This window comes from Cyprinus carpio, chromosome A14, assembly GCF_018340385.1.
Source record: "Cyprinus carpio isolate SPL01 chromosome A14, ASM1834038v1, whole genome shotgun sequence".
NCBI lineage: Eukaryota > Metazoa > Chordata > Actinopteri > Cypriniformes > Cyprinidae > Cyprinus > Cyprinus carpio.
Window position 1 is genome coordinate 12013673 of NC_056585.1, and position 27859 is coordinate 12041531.

The 27859-nt window shown below is 35.9% G+C and overlaps 2 protein-coding genes, 1 long non-coding RNA gene and 1 pseudogene across 3 annotated transcripts in view; 2 read left to right on the top strand and 2 right to left on the bottom strand.

Annotated features, from left to right (window-relative positions):
• LOC122133921 (SH2 domain-containing protein 4A-like) overlaps window positions 1-5356 on the bottom strand; it is a 956524-nt gene extending 951168 nt beyond the window's left edge. Inside the window, exon 1 of the mRNA XM_042770670.1 lies at window positions 4989-5356. The gene's annotated coding sequence lies outside the window, so the exon portion shown is untranslated. The remainder of the gene's footprint in view (window positions 1-4988) is intronic.
• The window catches only part of LOC109066939 (sorting nexin-25), an 825452-nt gene that overhangs the window by 528220 nt on the left and 269373 nt on the right, over window positions 1-27859 (bottom strand). The window lies entirely within an intron of this gene.
• LOC109070415 lies at window positions 12281-13669 on the top strand. The gene is made up of 4 exons (XR_006161675.1): window positions 12281-12386; window positions 12472-12524; window positions 13045-13231; window positions 13504-13669. It is a non-coding gene; the product is annotated as an uncharacterized LOC109070415 (long non-coding RNA).
• Window positions 24975-27859, top strand: part of LOC122147576 — a 35618-nt pseudogene continuing 32733 nt past the window's right edge.

Below are 27859 nucleotides of genomic sequence, written 5' to 3' on the forward strand. Positions count from 1 at the left end.
GCCAAACCATGACCTCTTGATTTTCAACATTACACTCTGTAGTGTGTCCTTTCACGGACAGATGGCGCTGTGGGGGGGGGGGGGGGGGGTGTGGGGGTGGGGGGGTGGGGGGAAATTGAGTGAAATTGATACTTGCCATATACTGTAGGTCGGCCTGCTCTGGTTTAGAAGTGTGTTGGCCAGGTGGTGGCGAATGTCGTGCCAAAGTAGTTCGTAGGCGTATTACCTTACAACCGCCTTTCTTGACTAAAGGCTGGAATAAGCCACAATAATATAATAATTATTTCGCAGCGTTTGAAAAATCTTGAATTACTGCAGATATGTTTGAGAGAAGTAATTTGTGAATATATATGGTTGTACATAAAGGTGAGGCTTCAGAGGATCGCTATTTGGTCATAAGGGGACACGGTTCCTCTTCAATGTCTAAGCATAGCAGAGTACAGTATATCACGGGAGATTCAGAAAGATATCAGGGTACAGCAGAAATGGTTTGACCAAAGAAACAATGCGCGCATAAAGGAAATCACTGGCACCTCAATCTTAACAAGAGGTTTACGATAAAGGCGGTTTACCAGTTTGGAAGCGGGAAACGTACCCGTAGTGAAGAAGTGATGACGCTGGCAAACCGCCGAGTGACGCCACTCAGAATTCGCGTGTAAACCAAAGTGCACACACGGCAGTGTACACACTGTGAACACATCGAACAGTGGGCAACCATTTATCTTTCAGCCGAATGAAAAAAAAAAAAAAAAGAAAGAACAGGCAGATCAGATTGGCTTCGCATGCAGGGATGGTAGAGGATGTTTTCTGGTTTGAAATCTCAGAAATGTTCAGTATATTATTATGGCTTAAAAACATACAAAAGTTATATATTAAAACTCAGGTATTTTGTCACACTAATGGTTAGATCTTTGTGTGTGTGTGTGTGTGTGTGTGTGTGTGTGTGTGTGTGTGTGTGTGTGTTTGTGTTTGTTTGTTGCCTAGGTCCACTTCACCCACGTATGCTGCTACGACAAGTTTGTTTTTTGAAAGTGATGTAACTGCAGGATAATGAATGTGTTTTTTGAGGAAATTTTCTTAAGGGGGGGGGCCTTATGTACCCCACACCCCGGACATCGAGATAGAGCTAACAGAACCTTATCAATGAGCGCAGCTTATCAAGGTTAGCTTTTGCCTTGTCTTTTATGTACAAAACCACAATTAAAGAAAACAACCCTCAAAATCTGTTTACACAATCGCATAGGATACTTCATCATCAGCTTGAAAGTCGCTCTTTGTTTCTCCTTAAAGGTACAGTTCAACCCAAATGAAAATTTGCCATGATTTACTAACCCTCAAGTTGTTCCAATCCATGTTTGTTTCCCAGAATTTTACATTTTGTGTGAACTATAAGTTATAACCGCGTAAAATAAGCATAAATGAGTACAAAGTGTACAAAGTGTCCAGTGGTAGCCAATAGTTTTGTTTGTTTGTGTACTTGAAAACTTCAGCAGTATTTATCTCGACTACCCGACGCAGAAGCTGACACAAATGTATCAGCTGAGGCGACTTAAACAAGACCACAAAGTGGTGATGCGAAGAGAAAGAAAGACCAGACACAGCTGCGTGTTCCACATCTGCTCCATTAGTACCCATGAGCTGTGTGAGAGTATTTACACTGTGTTCATGTCCAAAACTAAAGTAAATGAATAAGAGATCCAACTGCATGACTGTGGACACTCAGTCGCTTCTCTGTTATATGCCCGTTTTCGTGCAGGACTGCTGAATATATATCACAGAGTGTCCCTGTGTTACAACATGTTGCCACATGTGACTTTGACACTTTTTTTGATTAAGTAAAAAACAGAAGCCGGTGGGAGAATACCAGCACTACATGTGGATAGGAACACTTACAAGAAACATTTACATCCTTTGAGCAAATGCTTGTTGTAAACATGCAATTCCTGTTTCAGCACGGATTCCATCGGTCATCAACACGTGAACTGAAATGCTTTTTCCCAGCCAGAGAACATAGGTTCAAGCTGTCACTAGTATGTTATGAGCGTCTGGATATTTTGAAATACCATGTACAGTATATTTTTTTATTTTTTTCCAGTGTTACACAAACTCTTGTTCTCAGTTTTTTCCCTCATACTGTTCATGTGAAAACCACACTATTAGCGGTTCTTTTTTTCCTCTATTCCTCTAAAGAACTTTAATTGTTTAAAGGAATAAATCACCCAAATGTGTACTCACCCTTAGGCCTATCCAAGGTGTAGATTGAGTTTGTTGCTTCATTAAATACAGATTTGAAGACATTTTTTGCATTACATCGCTTGCTCAGCTCAGAATACGAGTTAATAAAACATCACAATAATCCAATATGACTCCACAGCACGACTCCAGTCTCTTCAGTCTAATGTCTATTGTGAACGTGTGAAAAGCTGTGTGTTTGTAAGATCAACCAAATCCATCATTAAGGCGTTTTAAACTTTTAACTCTTGCCTGCTGGCCAAAATAGTCCATAATTCTAGAATAATGCTTCAAGTCCAGCCAGCTTCTCACGTCAAAATTCCACATATTTTTAGAATCGTTTTGGACCGTTTTCAATTGTAAACACTGCGCCTGATCTGTGCATATTTTTCTGAATCCGACAAGAAGACTTTTTCACATGGAGAATTATGGATATAGGACTCTTCTTGTAGCCCGGAAGCAAACTAATTAAAGTTAAAAAATGTCTTTAATGATGAATGGATTACAAACATGCAGCTTTTCCATTCACAAGATGTAATTGATTGGCTGGAGTCGTCTGGATTATTGTGATGATTTTATCAGCTATTTGGCATTTGATTTAATGCTACATTTCTCTGATTCTGTTCCGATGAAGAACTTTACTCATCTACATCTTGGATGGCCTGAGGGTGAGTAAATTTTCTGTTTCTGTTTGAAACAAATTTTATTTAAAAAAAAAAAGGCGTTCATACATCCATGAAGATCTTTAAAAATCTCTGAAACATTTTTAATTCACAAAAATTTCTTTAAAAAAAAAAAAATTTTATTTTTTTGCTCGTTTCACTACTTAAGAAAAATGTTTCTTTTACAGGACTGTTTTCACTGAAAGGCTTCTTTATGGGCAACCAAAATGGCTCTTTTATTGTTGCTTTGTGTTTTGAATGTTGTGCTTCCCTGAGAACATTTTCCATGCCCCAAAATTTCTGGGCAAAGCACATCCTCGTGGGCATTAAGTGGTAGAAAGCCCTGAAATATTTAGAGGAGTTTTTACATGTGGTGGCCTTGCCCTACATGCATTACAGGGGTTAGATCCCAAACAACTACTTACACAAATGCTGGCTGCTATGGAGATAGCGTTAATCTACTGCAAGGTGGCTTTGCATTGAGTATTGTGCTGTGTGTGCAAGGTCCATGTTGCATAACTGGAATTTGGCTCTGGGTTTCACCCTTGCAGTAGCTGGTAGCCATGCTGTTGCATGCTCTCTTGCGGTATTGTTATGTGACTCTTTCTCATCTTTACAGTGTCACTTAATTTGTCCTATTGGCCCTTTAAAATATGTGCTCTCCTTGAAATGACGTTGGTAAAACATTTCACACAGGCATTGATTTTCTTGTTACATCAGTAAGGGCGTGTTAAACAGATTTATTTTAAAGCTGCTTTCGTATAGTTTGCTGGAAATGCGTAAAGGATCTGCTAAGAGATTCAATAAAAGTGAATCATCAAACCCTGCTACGGACACCTGGCAACTAATTCACCATTTCGGCTAGTAAATGTTTTTTAGTTTCTACACCAGCAAACTTATATATAATATATATATATATATATATATATATTATATATTAATATATATATATATAGACGTATTATATATAATATAATGTTTTTGTAAAATAGCAACCGTTTTTTTAAATATCTGAAAGTACACTCTTAACATCAGTCATTCCAAGCATTATAATAAGTAGCGGGTGAAGTATTATTTAATAATAGATTATAAATTGATAACCATGTTTGCTTGAACTGATTTGCTTAAATCAAAACCGGGATGAAAATAGGTGAGCGCCAGCCGATGAGATTGCCGTTTGAGCGGGTGTAGAGGGTTGATTCTCTGATGGCTTACGTTCACACAGCAAGGGGTGGAATTCACTAAATCAGGCTCTATATGTGTTTTTTATTTTTTTGTTTTTGAAAGAAAATTTTTTTTGAAATAGTATTGCACTGTCAGTTTTTAAATTACACTACCGTTTAAATTTTGTGGTCAGTAAGATTTTGTTTTTGAAAGAAAATTTTTTGGTTTCCAAAAAAAAAAAAAAATGTTTTCAACATTGATAATAATATTGTTTTCTTGAACGCAAATATCAGCATGTACTCAGAATGATTTCTGAAGGGTCATGGGACACCTAAGACTGATGAGTAATGATGCTGAAAAGAAACCTTTTCCTTTGCCCCCATCAGTTATAAAATCAAAATGCAGATATAACTGTAACAGGAAGCTTGGGAAGCTTAGTTAAGTTATTATTAATATTATTTAGAAAAAAGAAAAACAATTATATAAAAAAAGGCCTTTGAAACTGTCATGTAGTCATTTTGGTTATATAAAGCTATTGTCAAGCTCTTTAATAGTTGAAGTGTGCGTGAACACCGTTTTTCTCTCTTCTAACAGAACTGAAGTATATTCAGCACTGCTGTGTGAATGTAGCTGTATCCACTGCGCTGCTCTCTACAATCACTATTCAAGTCTTTCCATTGGGTTCAATTCAACCATTGAAACATGTCATCCGAACCAAATGAAAAAATTTCACCTTGTGTTCACGTAATACCGAATGGGTCTGTGAGGTTCAATTAAGATGTCACACACTTAAGAATGTGCACAAACATTGTGGCCTGTCAGAGACACACAAAAACTATTGATCTGTTCTGTAACTAGTTTTGGTCTCCTCTTGATGCTCACAGAATGGACAGACATGGCTGTATTTTTAGAAAGGGTGTGAGTTCATACCTTTTTTTTGCCGGAGCTTTTCTTTTTTTATCCCCTCCTTGCCCTCCTTCTCTTCCCGCTCCTTCCAGCGCCTGACTTGTTCCTCTCTCATTTTGAAGAACAGAATCTTCTTCTGTTCCTCATTTAAGGCCTCTAGTACATCAGGGTCGATGTACATGTCAGCTAGGATTTGCTGCAGCATGTTGTGTCTGTATGTATGTTGTAGGCTATTGAATAAGTGTGCTGGTACACAAAAAGGCTCTCTGAAGAGTCCAGCTCCTTTTTTGGAATTCTTGTCGTACTTTTTTCAAACAAAAGCTCCCTCTATCTTCCAAAGATTGGCATTTTAGATCCTGCTGTTGAGTTTGTTTTCTGTCACACCCCACACTCTGGCCATGTGATTCCAGCCTAAAAGAGAGAGAGAAATGGGAGGAGGTAAAAAAAAAAGAAAGAAAGAAAGAAAGATCCATTACAGCATCTGCCTGCCATTTTTGTTCAGCCCCCTCTTATGGGCGACTCCCTTTATATCTCTCCATTAATTAATCCTGGATTTGTAAAACAACAAAGCTTCCCACTCCAATTTCCTCTTTCTGAAGAGAGCATAGAGCAGTTTAATTACTCTTTCATAGCTTGGAGGCTCAATGAAGCTCTTAGATGTTTTTAAGAATTTGTCTTGAAAATCTTAATAAGAAATTCATTATATATATATATATATATATATATGATATATATATATACATATATATATATATAATAAAATAAAGATGTATAATAATATAGAAGATATAAGACTATGATAATATTTATCTCAGTTGTTAAACAGCAGTGAGAATAAATTTATATATATATATATATATATATGTGTGTGTGTGTGTGTGTGTGTGTGTATATATATATATATATAAAATGTATGTATATATAATTTATTTATTGATATTTATTGGTGCTACAGTCAAAATATCTAGTTGCTATATCTATCTGTAGACTTTTAAAATAGCCTCTTTAAGAAAGTCCTGATATGTTGTGCAAAGTAGTTTTGTCATTGTCTTATTATTTCTTTACAAATATGCAAAAAAGCATTATTTAAAAAATTATTAATAATCCAAAAGCATTTATCCACCGAATCAAAGTTGGTGTGGCAAGGCCAGCAGGCTTTGTTATATATATTAAAACCTATAAATATAACCTATTTAGAACTTTTTTTGTGAAAGTCAAATACAGTAACTCTAAGAACATTTCTTGGTATTGACAAGCAGAAGTCAATGAGTGTTGTGACAGAATGTTTGTGACATCATAAATGAGCTGTGAAAACATTCAGGTATAAATTGAGCTCATGAAGTGAAAAATTCTCTGTTTTTTTTCCTGATGACACATTTCAATAGGTGAATTGAACCCTATGGAGAGGCTTTTGAACACTGATTCATGTCAGGCATACATTTTGAGATACTGTTAAGATCTTATCTGAAGCTTACAGGAGATACATTTGAGATAATCACACTTTCTTCTTAATCTCATTACTGTCTAGAAGAAGGAATTTGTTATATTACAGTGATTCTCTGTGATTTTATCTCCTGTGGGGGGAGTATGTAAGTTTTGATGTTTTATGGTTTGATCCACACTGCTGTTCAGTTGTGTTGACAATAGCAGTCTGTTTTATTCCAGAGATCTGTGTGTGATTTTCCTCTCTCTGTTGACTTTGGCTAAATGAGCATCTATATTTCTCTCCCTCATTCACTTTATTTAGTTTTGTCATTCAGTAGCTCCATCCCTGTTGCTGTTACACAGATTACTACAGCATTTCAGTCCTTAACTCTCTTTTTTTTCTTTATTTCTCTCTGCCAGAAAATAATCCTACTGCAACACCATTCCTCAAACAAAGAGCCTCTCTATTCAAAACCAATCATGCACCAGGTCAGACATGTTTCTTCACCAAACAACTAACAAAGCCATTCAAAACCAACAAAGCAGCAGTAAATTAATAAACATCTGTGCTTTTTAATTAGAGTGATAAGGAACACACGCACCAACTTGAGTTTCAAATGCAGCTGAAATAACATGTTAAAACTGTGATGATGCACTCAGAGAATACTTTGAATTTGGGTACATTAGGGATGGACAATAGAGACAGCCAGGGACTGAGACATTTACACAAAGACTCACAGCACAAAAGATTTGAAGCTGGGAAAAAGAGCAACTATGAGAAACAAAGCAGGGAAAAGCCGTTAGACAAACTGTAACTGTAACTCTAACCAAAACAGTCTCAGTTCTTCAGCACATGGGAGAGAGAGAGAGGATACAGAGAGATCGAGAGAAAGATGAGAATGAAAAAGCTGTAAAGATGAGGACAAAAGAGACTGCTGAGTGCTGATGAAGTGTGTGCTAAGAGAGAGAAAAGTGAACTAGTACTCACATTCGAGATCTGGAGAAGTGTTCTGTGGAGTTGTGTTAGTGAAACGGGCAGCAGCATGTGTGTGTATGTATGTGCGTGTGTGTGTCTTTCTCTCGGCTGCTTTTGTATTTGAGTGCACTACTGGTGTGACATCATAGCATTCTTTCTCCCTCCCTCCCTCTCTCTCTCCCTCCTTCTCTCAGACTTCCTCACTTAAACTCTCCTTCTTTGTCTCCTCCCTCTCCCTCTCTATCCGTTTCAATAAGATTCATTGGCATAACAAAAACAGCTACATTTGAATTGCCAAATCAGCAAGTTAGACTGATAAAAAAATATCATAAACTTTAAAATAATATCCAATAAAAGCTCATAAAACTGTAAAAAATATTTCAACAAAATAAAAAAAAAAAATATCAACTTAAAAATTTTTTCAAGAAAATACTATTTCAGTCTTTCTACTTCAAAATTTCACATTTCATTGAATACTTTCATCATTTCTTTGTAATTATTTGTAAAAATTTGCAAGCAATTTCTGAGTAAAAATTGTTTCTACAGTAAATGTGTAGTTCAAGTAATGCGTTAAGTAGCATTAACTAACAATGTTTATTTATACAGATGTTCATTGTTAATTCTCATTTATTCATAATACTTACAGTTGTATAAATTAACTTTAAATTAAAAGTAATTTATACATTGTAATATTAATCAAAATCAATAAGTGCTATTAAAAAGTAATATTTATTGTTATTTAATGTTTTCTATAGCGTTACCTGATCTTAACAATCATAAAACCTTTTTTGTGACACTACTAAAGCTCATTAAAATTCAATAAATGCAAATAATATATTTAAGGTGAACATGTTTTTATTGTCTGGTTATGTAATTATGCATTTTTTGTGGGACATCAAGACAAAAATATCTAGGTGGTTTAACTAAAGAGAAAATGAGACTAAGTATCATTAAAAGTTTCACTGAAATTCTTAAGAAAATAACTGCCATTTATTATTTTTAAAAAAGCACTGAATCAGTTTTATAAAGTTACTATTAAAAATTTACAAGAAAACCAAACCAGCATATAAAATATTTTGGCCTTTTTAGGAATAGGCACATTTCTTCATTGGCAAATAAAATGGTATTAATATTTATGACTCAACATTTTTTTTTTCTTTTTAAGTTCATCATATTTATATATGATGAACTGTTTCTCTGACAGGTCACTGTGTTTGTTATTAATTCCTTGTTCTTTTGTGTGTGACATAATTGAACTTTGACCACACAGACCCATTCAGGTAAAAATTGATGGTATGACGCGAGAGATTTTCTTTTTTCCCCATGACGCATTTCAATAGTTGAACTGAACCCTGTGAAGAGACTTTTGAATTCTCAGCAGCAGTGCAGACTGAGGTATGGTTGAGATCTTATCTGAAGCTCTGGAGACACACTTATGATTTACTACACTCTCTATTCAATTTCATTGCTGTCTAGGAGAACTGATTCACATTGTTATTTTTCTTTCCTGTGGGGGTTTTGGGACAGTTTATATAAAAATATATTATTAAAAGAATTACTAATGTTTATAAAGAAATATTTTTAAATTCAGGTACATTTGAACATATAAAAATATTTAAATGAATATAATCATTAGGTAAGTTGGAATTAAAATATTTTAGTATTTTTACTTAATGATTACACTAGATATTTTAGGGTCTTTTTTTTCTTTAAGAAAAAGGTATAAATGTTTTTCAGATATGTGTGAAATGTATCATGGTGTCTTCTGTGCCAAAGACAATAGAGATGCAATAAATGAGTCAGAGAACAATGACAGCCACACATCACAAAACCCAATGACTAGCATCTCTATAGGGCTCTGACTGAATAGATCTGTGAAAGCCATGGGGGTTGAGCTGTGTTTTGCACATAACCGAAGTGTAAAGATGTGAATTAAAGGCTATCCAGTCAGTACAGGATATAGTTAGGCCTAGAAAATAATGGTGCTTAATCTGTGGTAACAGGTGATTTTCCCATCAAGCCTTGCAAGTCAAGGTTAATTCAACAAGGAAATGAACCTGTTTTACTACAAGCCTCAGATTAAATTTAAAAGTTCCATCATTTATTCTGTAAACAGTCTCCTCCTTTTCCACAATCACCTGACTTTTGTTTTTAACACAGTCATGACTTAAACATGTTACACACCCACAACGACGGGAGTCATCTGGTAAAGGGATAGTTCATCCAAAAAAGGAAAATGATCATTTACTCACCCCATGTTGTTCCAAACCAGTATGCCTGTCTTCCTTCTGTCGAACACAAAAGATCTCTTGAGAAATATCTCATTGTTTTTTGTTCATACACTGGAAATCAATTGTTATTTAGTTCACATTTTCTTTTGTAAAGTGAGTAAATGATGACATGATTTGAATTTTTAGGTGAACTATGTCTTTAACACAGATAATTATTTGGTAAAAATCTGAAAAAGCACACAATTAATAAAAAAAAAAAAGCACACAATTATTTTTCACATGATGCCACATGATGTTTGTTTTCCTATAAGGATGCTTTATAAATTTCCTTTGAATTGACTTGACTCATGAAATGTGGTTGTGTGCATTCTGAAAAACAGCAAGTGTCTGATTAAGTGTACTGACCTGTTTACTCTTCCCTGACTCATGCGCTGTGGTCATGTGACTTTCGACACTCTTTTTGAAATGGACCGCGTGGTATCATGTGGGTACCGTTCACTCCACGTGAGTCCGCATACACAACAATGGAGTGTAATGCAGGTTAGGGTTCATACAGTATATGTAAACACACACTCACACAGCATATTTGACTTTCAAAGCAATCCCGCAGACTGGGAATGTTTGAACACAAGAGATTTCCATAGAGTCAGTTTCTAGTTCCAGGGGTTTGGAACTGTGTTTGTGATCAGCCTCAAAATACACTTGAGGGATCCCATATCTTTGCTCAAGCTCCTTCACCCACACTGGGGTGAACACTGGTGTAGGATTTTCACAATTTTCAGTAAGAAAGTGTTCGTAACAAATTGAATTAGACTGAAATAGTATTTTCTTGTACAACATACTCCAACTATCTTTATTTACAACTTTGAAAAATCATTTTTTACACTGCAGTGAAATCATATGAGATCCTACAGCAGTCACTGTAATGTTAAATGTTGTCACTTTCGGCACTTTTTGTTGTAAGAGAAAGTCTCACAAAACCTTTGAAGGTCACATTTCACTCCAAAATAAAAAATGAGTAATAAAAAAAATATATTTTACTTTTAAAATTGTATTTTTTATTACAATTAAGCACGTCTTTTCTCGAAATGTGTATGCTGTAATAAAAAAACAATCCTCTGTACTGTAATTCTAAAAACAGTTAAATATTTTTTATTAATATAAATATGTATAAATATTTACATCATTGATTATATGTTGTACTGCCTTTAATTTAGGCTGATGCAGATTAAAAAAAAAAAAAACATTGAATTGCAGTATTATTATTATTTTTTACTGCAATTTAAATGTGAATCTAAGTAGAATCACCACTGAGAATAATTACTGCAAAGGATTTTATTTTTATTTATTTTTTAAATCCAGATTCATTGTGGTATTGATAATTTGCATAATTATCATGAAAATTATCTCAGGATACCAAAGCTTTACAATCCTAACTTTTTTTAAATCATTCTTTCAGAATATATGTTCTTATTTTTATGTCTTTTGATTGTAGTGTAAAACGTGACCTGGACTTGTTTTGTGACATTCACCTTGCATTAATGAAACAATTGGTGCATAATGAACTGCTGCTGTTTGTTTCAAACAGTGATGTGCCTGTGTGTTTTCAGGCTCTAGATTCATGTGGAATTACACTGGTGCTGGTTCAGCAATTATAGACCGCTTCTATTCTGTACAACGGCAGTTCACAGAAAGTCTGTGGCATGATACAGCAAGTGATATTGCTGTGAAACTGCAGGGGTCAGAAGAAATGCAGGAATGGTTGACATTCAGAAAATGTGGTCCGTTTGCCTCATTAAAGTCAAGTATTTGTTCTCTGAGGCTCCCGGACCCAGATCATTTCAATTTCATAAAGAGGTTAAATTTCTGTCCAACTGGTATTTTCCCACAGTCTGGGAAATTTCATTTATTTTCATCTATTCATCTTTCACTCAAATTGAGGACCGGCCTGACCTGCAATATCAACATAAACATGTGAGAATGTGGCATAGGATGGTTTCTGGGTCAGATCCTTATTAGGGTTCATACCAGGGGAAACATATCAGTCTGTTTAAAATCAGATTTAAATGGGTTGGTCATCATAGCTGGCAACTGAAATTATTTAGCTTTGAACCCAACAATGGACCTTCACCATTGTCAAAAATGTGTTGTTAATTACTAAATAGTAATTATATTAAAATGCAAATGTGAAATATAGGGCAATTTATGATTAGTTGCAATATTATTCCTACCCTATCAATAATTCATAGTTCAAGCAATTTACAGTTACAGTTTAAATGGACATAGTGAAATTCACTATAGAACAACGCCCCCTTGTGGTGCACTAGGTTTTGGTTGGTAAGCGGGCAAATTATATTTTTCTTCATAACTGTACATTATTACAGATTGGCAGAAAAGTTTAAAGACATTTTTAAAAAATGAAAGTTTTATGGACTGGCAGAAATTGTATGTTTAGATGGTTAGATTAATGTACAATAGATTATTTTGAGCTCTGTGTGTGACACCAAACTCAAGCCATTGTTCTTTAGATGTGAACTATAAAACACATTTTTCTTATCAGAAATATTGCTGTCTAACTCGAGTGTGAATAGATGTTTGTTTTTGCACCTGGATGCTCTGCTCTATAAGGATTTATGGTGCTAATACAGAAACTGTCTCTTCTCATTTCTTCTGCATTGATCTTCTAAAGAGACTGGACAGAGTTTGATTATGAATAAAATGAATGACTGTCCATTGCCGAACAATGCAGGACCTTCAAGCTTCACCATCAACCCTTTGTGTCTCATGTTGGTGGGTAGGACAACAAATTATTCTTTCAAATGGTCTTTTCAATATCTAACAATGATACTAAAGTCTCTAATATGTGTTGTTACAGTGGTGTTCACTTTCTGTAAAACCAATAACTGGACTGCTAAAGACACTTACAAGGTACGCATTTTATCAGTTCATGCATTCACCTGGGAATCAAATTCATAACCTTAAAAATCAAAACCCATGACAGAAAAGATCCACCAAAGATTTCAATGTAAAACAGTCTCTATGAGAGCTGATACAGAACTGCATTTATTGATGGATATCTATATGGATGACAGTAAGATGAGAACATTTATTTTCTTTTAAGAAATTAAGTTTATTTTAATTAAACTATAGGATAATTAAAATATATTATTTAAAATTAATATTTAAATATTTTAAAATAGTTAAAATATTTCCATATTTAAAAAAGTATAGTTTTTTAAATAATTAAACAATAAACAATTGAAAGTTTTAAGTAAAATCAAAGTGATGTTAAAGTTACTTGACTACTTAAGCTTATTGCAGTTTATCTGACCACTTTAAAAATACTTAGTTTAAAAAAAAATCAAGCTGAAACTCTCATAAGATTGAATACAAATAGATTATTTTAACAAATTAAATAGATAAAAACATATTTTGTTGGTTTTTACAGTGTGCATCATGGCTGTCTGGATGAAGACCAAGCAAATGTTTGAGGCAGATTTGTTGATGGAATCTGAGATCTGCTGCTAAGGCTGGACTGACCGTATGGACGTCAGAGATCAGATGTGATTTAGGCCTGTGATGGCCCATGCCAGGCCAGTTGTGATCGGCGATACACCCTGCCTGTGCGGTTTTGGGTAAGCATGTGGAGTGTTTGTGTTGCAGAGGATGTTTAGGGATTGGTATAAACTCACACCCTATATGGCCCCTCCTCCACTGCATCATAGTGCCAACCTGACAGCTCGTGCACTCAGCTATATCCATGTGTGTGTGTGCGTGTGGGTAAGTAGCTACTTCAACCACCAGCTGGCAAGGTCAACATTCACCAGTTAATCTCTCCCTCTGTCTTTCTTTCTGTGTGCTCTCCCTCCCTCTGTTTTTTTCTGTGTATGTTTGTATTACTCTGCAGTTTCACTAGAACAAGAGTTTAGGTCTCCTGTGTTCCAGTCTGGGTCCTCAGCTCTTTCTCTGAGTGACAGGCAGGTACAGAACGAATCTGACAAACTTTTTCATATTTTATGCACTGATTTTAGGGGTCCTGCATTCTGCATACTCATTGGTTGCTGCTTTATCAATAATTGAAAATATTTATTTATGTATATGTGCAGGGGCGTTGCACAAGATCCCGGGCCCCCAAACTAATTACATTTTTTGAAGAGAATGTGAATGGTGCTCACCTGTGCAAAAGTTGCTTACTTGCCATGGTTGTTCACATCATGAGAATTCCTGAATTTGAATTGAGGTAAACAGGATGCTAGAAACTTTCAAAAGAAAAACAAAGTTTTTCAAATTAAAAGTTTTGAATTTCAAAAAGCCCTGAGGTTTGAATGTTAGTTAGATATCTAGATTGATAAGTAGGTGGACAGATGGATAGATAGATGCTTGGACTGCCACCTATAGAAATTTAGCATTAATTATAATTAATATATTAATCAGGGTAAAAGAACACTTTATTTCCGAGAATGTAATATCTGCGCTGAATTTCTTTGCACTGTCATTCAGTAAATTCCACTTCCTGTCATTCCAAGTCAACTTCCTGTGGGGTGTGGCCAATTTATTTCAAATTCAAGTCCAACTCATTAATTAAAATGGAGCCAATTCTTCAGTTCTGAATCTTGCACAACCCTGTTACTGGCTCATATCAGAAGAGTCCACATGGAGTTCTCTAGATATGACTCGGGTGACAGTGATGCTTGCCTTTGCAAGAGCTGCTAATTGCATTATTTCATAACCTGGACCAAGCACTGTAATATCTATTCAGCCAGTTATATTGAGTGATAATGGATGTGTTAATAACCAAATAAACCTTCAACCGTCTTTCTCTCTCACACACATCAGGAGTGTGTGGTAATTAAATAGATAAGTCTGCATGTCAGATTTACTTCTTGTCCCTCTTGATGCTAACCTGTGCTGACTAGCTCATTATTGGACAGCCATAATCATGTCCCGCCATCAGGTCGGCAGTGGGAGTCACATGAACATTATTTTTATTTCTGGTTCCCGTTGGGTTTTCTGTTGTTCTTTTCAATTTTCCGCATGACAGGTGGAATCTGACATCTTTATGCGCTCTGTGTTTTGTGACATGACGACAGCATGTCGCAATACTGTGTAAATGTCACAATGTGCAAACCAACATGCTTTTGTTTTCTCTCTTACATGCACACATGGGCATTGAATATGTAAGAATATCTGTGGCAGAGATCAGATGGGGTGGTTTCTGGAATCCACATTAAGTTGTTGATTAATATCATTCTTCAAAATATTAAATAATTTTAGGGACTTCCCTATGTGAGACTTAAATAGTATAGAGTTACATGTCTTCAAAATCTAACAACACCTCAAAACATAAATATAAAATTCCTCACAACACTTTAAAACATAAATCTACTCTTCTGTCTTATGCAACAAAGGTCATTAGGGCCTCTCATCTACATAAACAATATATAATTAAAGCATTTACTTTATTTTTTCCTCTTTACACATTAGAAAATAATGAGGAATATTGTCTGAAGCCTCTAGCTAAGAAAAAAACTGGATATTTGGGGAAAGTTCCTGATTAGACATTGGGTTTGGACAACCCAGCCTTGAAGAAGTTGCGTATTCTCTATGTGTGTGTGTGTGTGTGTGTGTGTGTTAGTATCTGTCTGTGCAGGACCAGTATTCAGGGAGATTATTGACGGCACCCAGGGTGGAATACGCACATGGACATCTTCCGTCACCCTGATGCATTGGTTGCAGATATACATCTCTCGAGCAACACGTTGTGTGTGAACTCTAATCGTTTGTCACCTAAATAACCTTTGGAGATATGCTTTGAACTTTTTGTACATCTGTAAAGATTTTGCATGTTTTTCTACGATTTAACAATCAGAATTCTTTTAACTAAGTAATGACATAGTTAGTGACCTTTGTAAGAGTATAATTAATTACTGCTGTATTGAGTGTGTATGCAAAGTGGCCTACGAACTCGTTGAGAGTACTGAAACTGACTTCTGCTGATGAAAATTCCCCTACAATATGGTCGGTAAGATTTTTTTTTTATTTTTATTTTTTATGTTTTTGAAAGAAGTCTCTTATGCTCATCAAGGCTGCATTTATTTGACCAAAACAGACAAATATATTGTGAAATATTATTATAATTTAAAACTAGAAGAGTAAAGTTCAAGAACAAACTTTGAAGTTGGCTTGAAAAATCCTTGACTGAAAGTTTGAAGCATTTGTAAAAGCTTGAAGTGTGAAAGTTTCTAGCTTGTTTAGATACCATGTTTTTAGCAAGAATAATATGTTTCTAACATGATTTGCATGTTGCTAGCATGTTTAAAACATGATCACCATGTTGCTATCATGCTTAAGCATGTTTCTAGCTTGTTTTAACATGATTAACATGTTTTTAGAATGCTACCATGATGCTACCATGATTAATGTTTTTAACGCAATTAACATGTTAACATTTTTAATATGATTAGCATGTTGTTAGCTTGTTGATAAAATGTTTTTTAACATTATTAGCATGTTACTAACATGTTTCAAGCATGATATGCATGCTGTTAGCCTGTAGCTAGCATTGTTTCAAGCATGATTAACATGTTGTTTGCATGTTGCTAGCATATTTCTACCATGGTTAATGTATTGTTAGCATGTTGCCAGCATGTTTTTAGCATGATTAGCCTGTTGCTAGCATGTTGTTAACATGTGTCTAACATGATTAGCATGTTGCTTGCATGTTTCTAACATAATTAGCATGTTGGCATGCTTTAACAGGATTGACATATTGGTAGCATGTTTTTAGCATGATTAGCGTGTTGTTAGCATGTTTATAACATGATTAGCATGTTGCTAGCATGATTTAGCATGTTGATAACATTTTGGTAGCATGATTGGCATAGATAGATAGATAGATAGATAGATAGATAGATAGAAAAACAAATATACATATGTTTTTTTTTCTTTCTTAAAGCTTAAATAAAAAAATCCCTTAAATCTCAAAGGATTCTGGGAGTTTATATTTGGAGTTTAAATAGTCTTGACTCATTTGAACATTACATCAATGTAAGTTTATGAGATTTTTATGATTTTTAATCTTAATTTTTATGAAAACTGAAAGTCGGATCAGTTAGAAAAATCATAACTAACTTCAGAACAGTCTGAAGGTCTGACCCAAATTTGTTGGTTGTAGCTTTAAAGCTCTAGGAGGAAATACTGACTAAATTTTGGCTCAGAACAAGAAGTTGTTTATATAGCAGATCAGTTAGTTTTTTTTTTTTCAAGCCAGCAACGGTTTTCTATTTGAATCTGTTTTAAAATGTAATTTATTCCTATGATGCAAAGCTGAATTTTCAAACATCCATTACTCCAGTCTTCATGATCCTTCAGAAATCATTCTAATATAGTGATTTGATGCTCAAGAAACATTTCTTATTATTATCAAACTTTTGAATGATATATATTTTCTATTGATCTTTGCAGCAGACAACAAGACAGACAGCATGTGCAAATAAAGGGTGGCAACAGTGGGCTCAATGAAACATGGTAGCAGACATCCACACAGACGACGCCATGGCGGTACAGTAATTTAATCCACATTTTTGCTGTATCTTTTTTTTTTTTCCAGCATAGTCAGCAGTCAGGGTGATGTACACATGTGCACAGAGGCATCTCAAACATTCTTACACAGAAGGAAATCACACGGAACAAAGCAGAACAGTGAGTGATCAGATGGTATTGTATTCGGCTAATGAAAATGTAGAAATTGCAGCAGTGGCAGCGAGATAAACGCTCAGGCCCTTTGTTTGGTCGCTTCGCTCTATTATGGCTAAACACTCTGACATTTAAGGATGACATTTCTGTCATCAGACGTCCTGGCAGTAATTTGCAGCAGATCAAGGAGGTGTTTAAACCCATCAAATGCAACATTTCTCATCCAAAACTCGTTAAAAGTGTTTAATGAAATAAACGGCCTTAAACACCTCTAAGATGATAGGGGACACTGAGCAGATATGTCATACTTAATGATGCTTGCCAGGGCAGTATTAACCATTGTTTATACTTTAAGGGTTAGAGGCTTTTCAAATGAATGATACCTCAAATCATGTAGATTGTTCTGTGTGCTGTTACTTTAAACCAGGCACGTGCACAGGTAGGGCTCAACCTGTGCAGAGCACATGCCCTTTTTGCCCTTACACTCCGAAGTGCCCTTTTTTTGGTGGTGTTCTTTTTTTTAATCAATGCTATTGGTCACCCTTTACGTCTGTCTGTCTATTTTACAAATATTTAGCAAATGAAAGTTCTTAAAACGAGCTTGTGTAAATCTTATTCGATCCTCAAGCTGTCAGTAAGCTGATAACTCCGCCCCCTCTATATTCATTGAATCAACTGAAGTTCCACAGCAGCCGCACAGTAGACAACAGCTGAGCTGAACAAAGTTTTGCGAAGGGTAAATAAATATCTTGTTGTTTGAATAAGTACTACTAAACACTATGTCTATAAAGGCTCATATTTTTATTTATTTGATGTCTGACTGACGTCACTGACTGAGACGTGGGACGTCGCCTGAGAGAGAGGGCTAGCATTTGCCATCTAGTTATAGCCAATACATAGCCAACACTTAAATAGCCTGTGCATACAGTAGCATTTCATCTTTTATAAAATGCGATTTTGGCCAAATGCATTTTACCACAGGAAAAACTGAGCGCTCCGTCTATATAGCTACAAAAACATAGTTTGTAACCTGTAGATGAAAATGTAATGTGAGGTGCCGTCGCCGTTTTAATAACGGACAAAAAAACAAAATTCACATTTGCACACATTCGCTGGTCAAAAACTATATATTGATAAGTAATACAACAACAAATAATTTGTTTTTACCATCGGAAAATCATAACAGGTGCGTCCCCGCGCTGTTTCGTACTGGAACTTACACAAAGCGACGAGCGATCCTCGTCACCTAGATAACATATATAAGAAATTTCTTCTTTGATTTATGATATACTATACACTCAATTTATCAACAAATATGCTAATCATGTTATGGTATACTCTCCGCTCGTCCTCACATGTAAAAAATGTAGTAAAACATGGTTTTACTACAGTAATGTAGTAGTAACTAAAAAAAAATTACAGAAGATCACTGTGAAATCTTTATATTTTATCATGCAGAATGTAATTCATTATTCATTCCAAGGCTTCATTTATTTGATCCAAAATACAGCAAAAACAGTAATATTGTGTAATATTTTTACAATTTTAAATAACTGTTTTCTATTTGAATATATTTTAAAATGTAATTTATTTTTGTGATCAAAGCTGAATTTTCAGCATTATTACTCCAGTTCAGTACTCTTCAGTGTCACGTGATCCTTCAGAAATGCTTTTCACTGCAACTGTACTTTTCACACTATTTTTATTTATTTTTTCATTGCTGGCTTATTTTAGGGAAAGTGTAGTGAATAAGAAACCTTCAAGAGACCAACATCCCTGGTCCACCACAGTATCAAATTTTTGCCAGGTAGGCGGATACATGTTGGATATGTTATAGTAACGGTATGGCTATAGTTTCTTATAATCTGGAATTGAGTTGTGTTATTGAATTTGTCATGAAGATGTGACCATTTCTTCCTTTTATGCAGGCTTACTAAATAATCTTGATATAAAAAAAGGGAGGGGGGTGCCCTTTTTCAGTTTCAGCACATGCCCCTCAAAAGGTCTGTGCACGGCCCTGCTTTAAACCACATGGTGGCAGTGAGTTTTGCACAGGTAAGCACCACTTATGTTTTCTTCAGATAATGTAAACATCTAGTCTTTAATATATTGTGTAGTTAGAGATCTTACATGAGATTATAAAGCACACACACACTTCGCAGAACTGCAGATATTATGGTCTTGTCAGGCTTTTCAAATATCAAGCGATGAATGGTTCCTGTTCACTGGGCTGACACTGTACAGCTGAACCAAAAGCTTCCCTCCATGAACCAGCCAAAATGTCAGCGCACCACCAGCAACCGTTTACCTTCAGCATATCAACATCTCCCATATTTTCCTCTCCCTTAAATTCTGCAATTCCTCTGCCCAGCATTAAATGTGCATCTGAAGTTTGCAGGCAATAAAAAGTGGGACTAGATGTAATGAAATATATATGCAACTAAATAAACATCCAAAGCAAATGAACTAACCATAATTAACTGCTTTCCACACAACCTTTCTTATGAATGATTTTATGATATTGAAGTGTAGTGATATTCAGAACTGGCTTAGTAGACACTGCCAGAACGAGTAACTTGACTTTATTGTGGATCTGCAGTTTTGCTTTGCTGTTATGTCACCAAATGTAAACCCAATGCGGATTTTATATGGGAAAATGTATTTACCACTGGAAGTTCATGCAGCAAAATTCTTCATTTTTCAATTCTTCACCAGTTCCCTTTGAAATGACTGGCAAATTTTGCCAAGCCCTGGTAAATGTGACCATACCTTAAACATAAATTTATTAATGAAGAATTAAATATTGAGAGGCTTTAGCTAAATTGAAAACCAGTGATCTTGTGAATATGCACAAAATGAGTTTTTAGATCCACAGCAGAGTGGATTTTTCTGTGCATAAGTACTTAAATTTAGAATATAGTGCAGAATATACACTACAGTTCAATTGTTAGGAGTCAAGTTGTTTTATTTATTTATTTTTTTTTCTTTTTTGGAATGAAGTTATTATTTTTATTCAGCAAGGATGCATTAATCTGGTCAACAATGATAGTAAAGACATTTATAACGTTAGAGGCATACTCCACCCCAAAATTAACATTTGTCATTAATCACTTACCCCATGTCGTTCCAAACCTGTAAAAGCTTCGTTCATCTTCTGAACACAATTTAAGATATTTTGGATAAAACATGGAGGCTTGTGACTGTCCCATAGACTGCCAAGTAAAATACACTGTCAAGGTCCATAAAAGTATGAAAAGCTTTGTCAGAATAGTCCATCTGCCATCAGTGGTTCAACCTTAACGTTATGAAGTGACGACAATACTTTTTGTATGCGAATAAAACAAAAATAACTTTATTCAACAATTTGTCTCCTCTGTGTCAATCCACATCAGCGTAGCACCATTTTGGTGAATCTGAGCTGTACACAGGTGTTGTATGCTCTTCTGCTTGACAGTGTATTTTACTTGCCAGTCTATGGGACAGTCACAAGCCTCCCGGTTTTAATCCAGAATTTCTTAAATTGTGTTCCGAAGACGAACAAAGCTTTTACAGGTTTGGAACGACATGGAGGTAAGTGATCAATGACAAAATTTTCATTTTGGGGTGGAGTATCCCTTTAAGATTTCTGTTTAAAATAAATCCTTTTCTTTTGCTTATACATCAAAGAATCCTTAAAAAAAAAGTATCACAGTTTTCGCAAAAATATTACGCAGTGCAACTGTTTTTAACATTGCTAATAATAAGAGATGTTTCTTAAGCATCAAAACAGCATTATAGTATTTCTGAAGCCTAATTATTTCTGAAGGATCATGTGACACTGAAGACTGTATTAATGGCTGCTGAAAATGTATCTTTGCATAACAGAAAAGAAAGTCAGTCATAAAGAATGAGACAATGGTGAGTAAATAATGACTTTTTTTTTTTCTTTTCTTTTTTCATTCTAGTGCCGTAGTGCCATCGCATTGTAACTACATTCATCATTTTATTTCCTTTGTACCCCCTCATTCCCTTACTCCTGCTGACTCAGCTTCTTTAACTGTCTCCCTCACCTGGTCGTCCCCATGGAGTTTACCCACAATGCCTTGTGCCTACACTCCAGCTCCTTCCCCCTTTCCCAAGCTATAAAAACCAGTTCTCTGAATGCCGCACGACATCTTAACATTCACTCACTATCTTGCAGGCTCCTTCTGCCCATGCGTGTTTCTGTTTGGACAGTCCTGCTGGCCTCCAGCCAGTGTGTATTGTATGGTGAGAAAACAGCCCATTGGGAGCAGTGGACCAGGGTTCAGGAGAGGCCTCTGGGAAACCGGCTACGTCTCTTTCACTCTCATCCCTGGACCTGAAGACCTACAAATGACCAATCAGACGCAGTCCATGCCGTCCCCTGGCTCTTACTGTCTCTGCTTGCTAAATATCCCTGAAGCTAGTCTCTCTCTCCTCTTCCCACGTCTCCCGTCTCTGTCACACTCTATTTTCTCCCTCCCTCTGTCCATCCATCGTTAATTTCTTTCCATCACACCCTCTATCCATCATAAATCTATCACTGAATCCGCCTACCCAAGCGTTCCTCCCAGCTACCATATCTTAATTTTCTTTAAAGGAATAGTTGATATAAAAATTAATTATTTTATTTGATAACACTGGTTAAATATGTTAGTTAATCTGAATTAACAATGAACAGTACCTTTTTTTAAATTTATTTATTCTTTTTTAAGTTAACTACTATGCCTAACTTTTTATGCCTTTATTAAGACAGGATAGTAAAGAGCAGACAGGAAAGCATTGGGTGAAGAGAGGGGAGCAGGACCGGCAAAAGACCTTGACATGGGAATCGAACTTGGGTTGCAGTAAGCGCAGGTGTGCTGTATGTCGGCACACTAACCACGAGTACTTAAATTTACGTAAAGTAACGTAAATTTCAGCGATTACTAAATATTTAGGCCCAAATTTAAGAATCATGTATTTAAATTGGATATAAAATTTCATCCATTTGGATTACAGTTTTAAAAATAAACTTAATGTGATGCATTTGTCAGTCATACATAAGAGAAACAGGTGTGATTTCTGTAATAGTACTATTAAACTGACTATTTTAAGTATACTGTACACAATAACCAGGTTTGTAATTTTTTTTATCAATTAATCCCAATTTGATTCAGTCTCATACAGTTGAATATTGCTTGTTCCACTTGCTAGCAATTTTTTAACCATGTACTTATTGTTTAACGGAATAAACAGAATTTGAATAAATGCATTTTGAAAATATGATTATTTAAATATGATTAGAAAAATCTAATACATGCAAATAGTTAGTTTTCTTTGTCTTTTTGAGTGCAGAAATCTGACAAATATGCATCACATTACATTTATTAGTTTGATTAAAACTGTAATACAAGTGGGTGAAAATTTTATATGCAATTCAAATGCATAAATATTAAATTTAGGCCTAAATATTTTTTTAATCAAAAGTTGATTTTTTTATTTTTTTTTTTTTTTTTTTCATTAATGTGCAAAATGACAACCAGTGCCATTTTATTGTTAACGATGTGTAAAGCCATTTTCATAATCTGAACGCAAACGTGAAATATATTTCAGCACTTTGGTTGAGCAGAATTAGTCAGTAGCAATTTAAAATTTCAGTTCATGCTGTACGCAAAGCTGTTTTATACAATAGCTATAAGCTATATTTCAAAATCACTTTTGTGTTCCACTGAACAAATAACAATAATAAAAATAAAGGCATATGGGTTTGAAATGACATGAGGGTGAGTAAACAATGACAGAACATCTATTTTTTGAACACTCCTGCCTTATTATTTACAGATTCATTTCTAACTGCTCATTTCACATCTATCTTCCAATCAGTCTATCCATCCACCCACCCATCCATCCATGGTACAATAATTTCCATCTGTGTAAGCTCTATAACACCTTTCTTCCATTCTCACCCTTCCCCCCAAAAAAACACCTCTGTTTTGTCTCCTCTCATCCCCCATTTCTGTATAGGACACTCCACCTTCCTGTGACATTCCTAACACGGACACTCCTTCAGGATTCCTCCTGCAGTCGAGCCGGGATGTCCCACCCGCCCCCCAACCTGCCTCCACCGGATCCCATGGGATGAAGGGATGGCTGAGGAAGAGGGTGGAAGTCTAATGAATAAGTGATTGAGATTGACAGTGTCTAGGGGGCCTGCTGTTGTAGTCGTCCTGATCCCACAATTTTCCTTTTATCTCACTCAACTACACAAGCAGAGCCCATAAACCACTGTCAGGTCCCTGAAGTACCACTAGCACAGGTGAATGGTATCTTTTTCTTTTTTTCCTCTCTCTTTAATACTGGTTTCCTTTAGTGTTTCTCCTTGAATGAACATCAGGATGACAGTGTGGGTGTTCACTAGCTCATTTTTAAGCTCTGGTGTAAAATGCAAATTACACACAAAAAGGAGAGAGCTGCCCATTAAAACCTAATATATGGGTTTATCAAAAACTGACAGCTCCAAATCACCAGATTTTATGGAGCTAGTGACGTTTCAACACCATTGCTCTTCCCCTGACTTAACACATGCACAGAGACACAGCATCCCAAATTGCAACTGTCACACGATCACACTTGATGTATTTACAGGCTATAGCGTAAGAATCTAAGAGCACCTTTAGCTGGGACTTTTTCACAGTATAGCATGGTCTCTCATAGTTTATTGCTTAATTAAGGCCATCAGAGGTCTGAGAATTTAATGTATAGATCCATTAATACTTTCTTTTCAAGTGCAGACCATCAGTGCTTCCCACTCTTAGTCACAGATAGAATATCAGATTTTTTCTATCTATTACAAAAGGGTTTTTTAAACAACATTTTATGCAAATGCCACTTTCTGTAGGAGGAGAATGTGAGAACAGGGATAGTTGTCATACTATATCTATATTACCATCTTGGTAACTGTATGTAAACCTTTAAATAATTCAAGTTGTCAATTAGATACATTATTCAAAACTTTTTTAAATGATGCTAATCTTTATGAATATTCCAATATCATCATATATTTGTGGAAGATGTTTGGTACACTAGTGAACAGGATAGAATAAAAGGGTATAATAAAGTTACACTAAAAACCGCCAAGTTAAAACTTGTTTTCAACCAAAAAACACACCTTTTACAGTTTACCCAAACTCCATGAGTCCGTAAAAGTAAGGGTATGATGTAGGAATTGTCTGGAATTATTATTATTTTTTTTTTTACAGATGTTTCTCCATATTTTGAATTAAGCAACGTATTGTGTTGTGTTTTAGAGTAAAAAGGAAATGTCTGTGAACTTACCAGTAGCCTACCTGTTTAGTTTTTCTTCTTTTTACAGTGTAATTCTTTTCAATATTGTCCTGGACTTCTTGGGTTAAATCCCAATTCAAATTCGGGAAGTATGCCTATGCCTGTCTAAAAATCAAAACATTTTTTATGAAAACATTTACATTAGTAAACATTTAATATCTCTCAAGAGACAGTAAATACTTGTCAGATTACCTGCTCATATTCCAATGCCCTAAATTTTGTTGAAATGAAAGCCAACATTGTTTGAGAATGCTTTTTGCCTCTGTCATATTGATTTTGAATTGTCATGATGGCTTATATAAGACCAATGCGTCTGGATATTCTCTTAGAACCCCCCAGTACGCGTTAATTGTGCTTTATAATGTATTATTGATGTGGAAAGACTGTGAGAAACTGCTGCTCGTCCAGCGCGTCGCGGGGGCACGAGATAGCCGCCACAGCTCGCGCGCTCACTCACACACACAACCGAGCTCTTGTGCGCAGCCGGTCGGTCTGTCGGTCGCTGTGCGCTGTCCACGCGGTGGCGAGAGGAAACGGCAGGTGTCAGACTCGGTTCTGTTAAGCCTTTTATACAGCTTCTACATTAAGAACAGCAAATCGATCCGCTTGGATGATATAGGGAGACAAGGCGCGCGCGCGCTGCCAAAATTGCTTCATTTGCAAAAGGGATTTGTATTGCAATTTTTTGGTGGTGAGTATCTTATATATCATATATTAATCTGGGACGTTTATAATTGGGTTAACGCATGCTATGCATCACAAACGGATGGTATGCTCACGTCAATGCTTTTACTCTTTGATGAACATTTAAAGCTTACACTTTAAGTTGCATGCGTTTGCAGTGCCGGCAGTTTTTTTTCTCAGTAGTATGCATGACAATGCAACGTGTTCTTAGGTTAAATGTATGGCCTGGGTGGTTTTAAATGCTAGAGAGAGAGAGCCCTTCTATTTTATATGGAGGACGAGGTGCTCTTGAAAAGCTTCTGGGGTCTATTTTGGAAGGAAGAAAGCACCAGCCGAAGCCTTTTGAGAGAGCGCAGTGTCTCCCAGCCATCCTGTTGTCATGGTTACTGCACTGGGAGGCTGGGGATAATATGGCTGCGATTCAGACTCTCTGTGTATGTGTGTGTGTTTTACTCCACGGTGCCTTAAACACAAGGAACCACTGTATGTGTTAGACACAGGCTGTATTTAAGGCAAAACCTGAGCTGCGATGCTGCGAACAGCTGCAGGGTATCTTGCATTAATAGCAGCCTTATGCATAGTCTATGGTTGCAAATGATGATGCATCTTAAATGCATGCAGTTTTATGTCTGACGATGCAATGCAATGCAATAGCATTGCTTACTGATCTGTTGTTAGCCCAACTATCATAATGAAACAGTGGGAATATAGGCGTTAGACAACCAGACATCCCAGTGCCAGACGAGACACAAGACGCCCTAAATGATCACTTGTCCTTTCTCTACCTGTTAAAAAGGTGTGTGCGTCTAAGCCTGAACTGGATGCCTTTATTGAGATTTATATCCCTCGGATGATTTAAGTGAAGACGTAGTAATTGATACGGTGACGTGATACAATAGGACGTCTGACCTTGACAGCAGTGGAAGTGACAGAACGAGGTGATTTAAATCACATTTACACATGGCTCAGTTGTTCATACTCGTTTACTCAGTGGTGGTCTCCTTCACAGGACCCCTGACGTGTCAGGAAAAAAACCCAGTCTACACTTACTCCGTCATCTTGAAGCTTCTATCTTGATGTCCCGTAACCCGTTACGCACGGAAAGGCAGCATTACGCAGCCGACTGTATGTGGGCAAGGTAGACAGCATCGATATATTTAGCGCACTGCAGCTCCCGAGAGAGTTAAATTCGTGCTGATCGTTTGTAATGGTCAGTCTTTGTGAGTGTGCACATGTTTGTCTGCGCGCGCTCGTTTGCGTGTGTTGCGGTGTCATCTCGCGTCTGAAGAGGGTTAGTGGGTCACGTCCGGTAAACAAAACTGCATAGAGATGGAGAAGGGGTTGAAGTGTTTGTTTGTGATATAGTGGCTCTCTTTTGTGTTAATAGTTCCTGACAGATAGATTGGCCAGATAGGTTAGACTAAGTAGAGACTATATGGATAGACAATGTTTCATTTAACCCTCATAATTGTAAGAATGCCTCTTATTGTTGCACTAGACTTTTTTTTAACATGCTTTTTTATCATTTAAGATACTTTTAAATTAAAAGTTTTTGAAGTGAAATTTTAAGCTGTATTCTGTATTGTAACACTATAATTTAACTATTATAAAATTATAAATATTTGTAAAATCTGTATATTAAATATGTATTTAAAAATATATAAATATCTTAAGTATTATTTAATATAAATACACCTTTATAGCATACAATTCTAATAAATATAATTATAAATATACATTTATTAAATAATATGATTTATACATATTTATTTATTTATTATTTATTCATTTGTGACAACACAGAACAATTTATAATAACTAGTGAAAGGCAAGTGGGTTATAAATTTAATTCTGAGGAAATGGTGAGGACCGAAAATTGAGAAATGGTTGCAGGACCTAAGATATAGGCCTTGACTTTTGCTTGTATTTATGAATGTATGTGTGTATCACATTTAAGACAAAAACTGCTAATTATGCTGGTATTTTTGTGAAAGGCTGTGAGTTTGTAATGCTTTTTATTGCATTCCTCCCAAATGTGTCTCATATGGTAAAGTGAATTACACCATTGGCAGTCATTTTTAAAGGTCAGAACAGGTAGAAATAGCTGTCTATGGCAACAACTGCAGATTTTCACTTTTTTTCATGATTGCAGCTCTCTGTTCTCCTCTTTGCTTCTTTGCACATTTTGTCAGGCCCCTGCTGTGTGGCCAACCTGTGATCCATGAGGAAATGCCTTATATTAATCCAATCAATAAAGATGTGAGATTAAGCAGAAGCTGTTGGAAGGTACTTGAAGAAAAATCAACACACATAAAAACGAGCAAATTTCCCCTCAAAATATCACAGGACAGCCAAAAGGTGGAGGCAGATCTCTCTGAAAGCATGCTGAAGGGTTTTTTAGGTGGCAGTGATTGAGTAGATGATTGATGATTTGAAGATAAGGCCTTTCTTTGAGTTTATCAGTGACTGTGTGTGTGTTTGTTAAGAGGCCAGTAGCCATATGAGTGGCAGTGTGTGTGGTGTTAAGAGTGAAGGTGATGGACAGGTCCAGGGAAAGT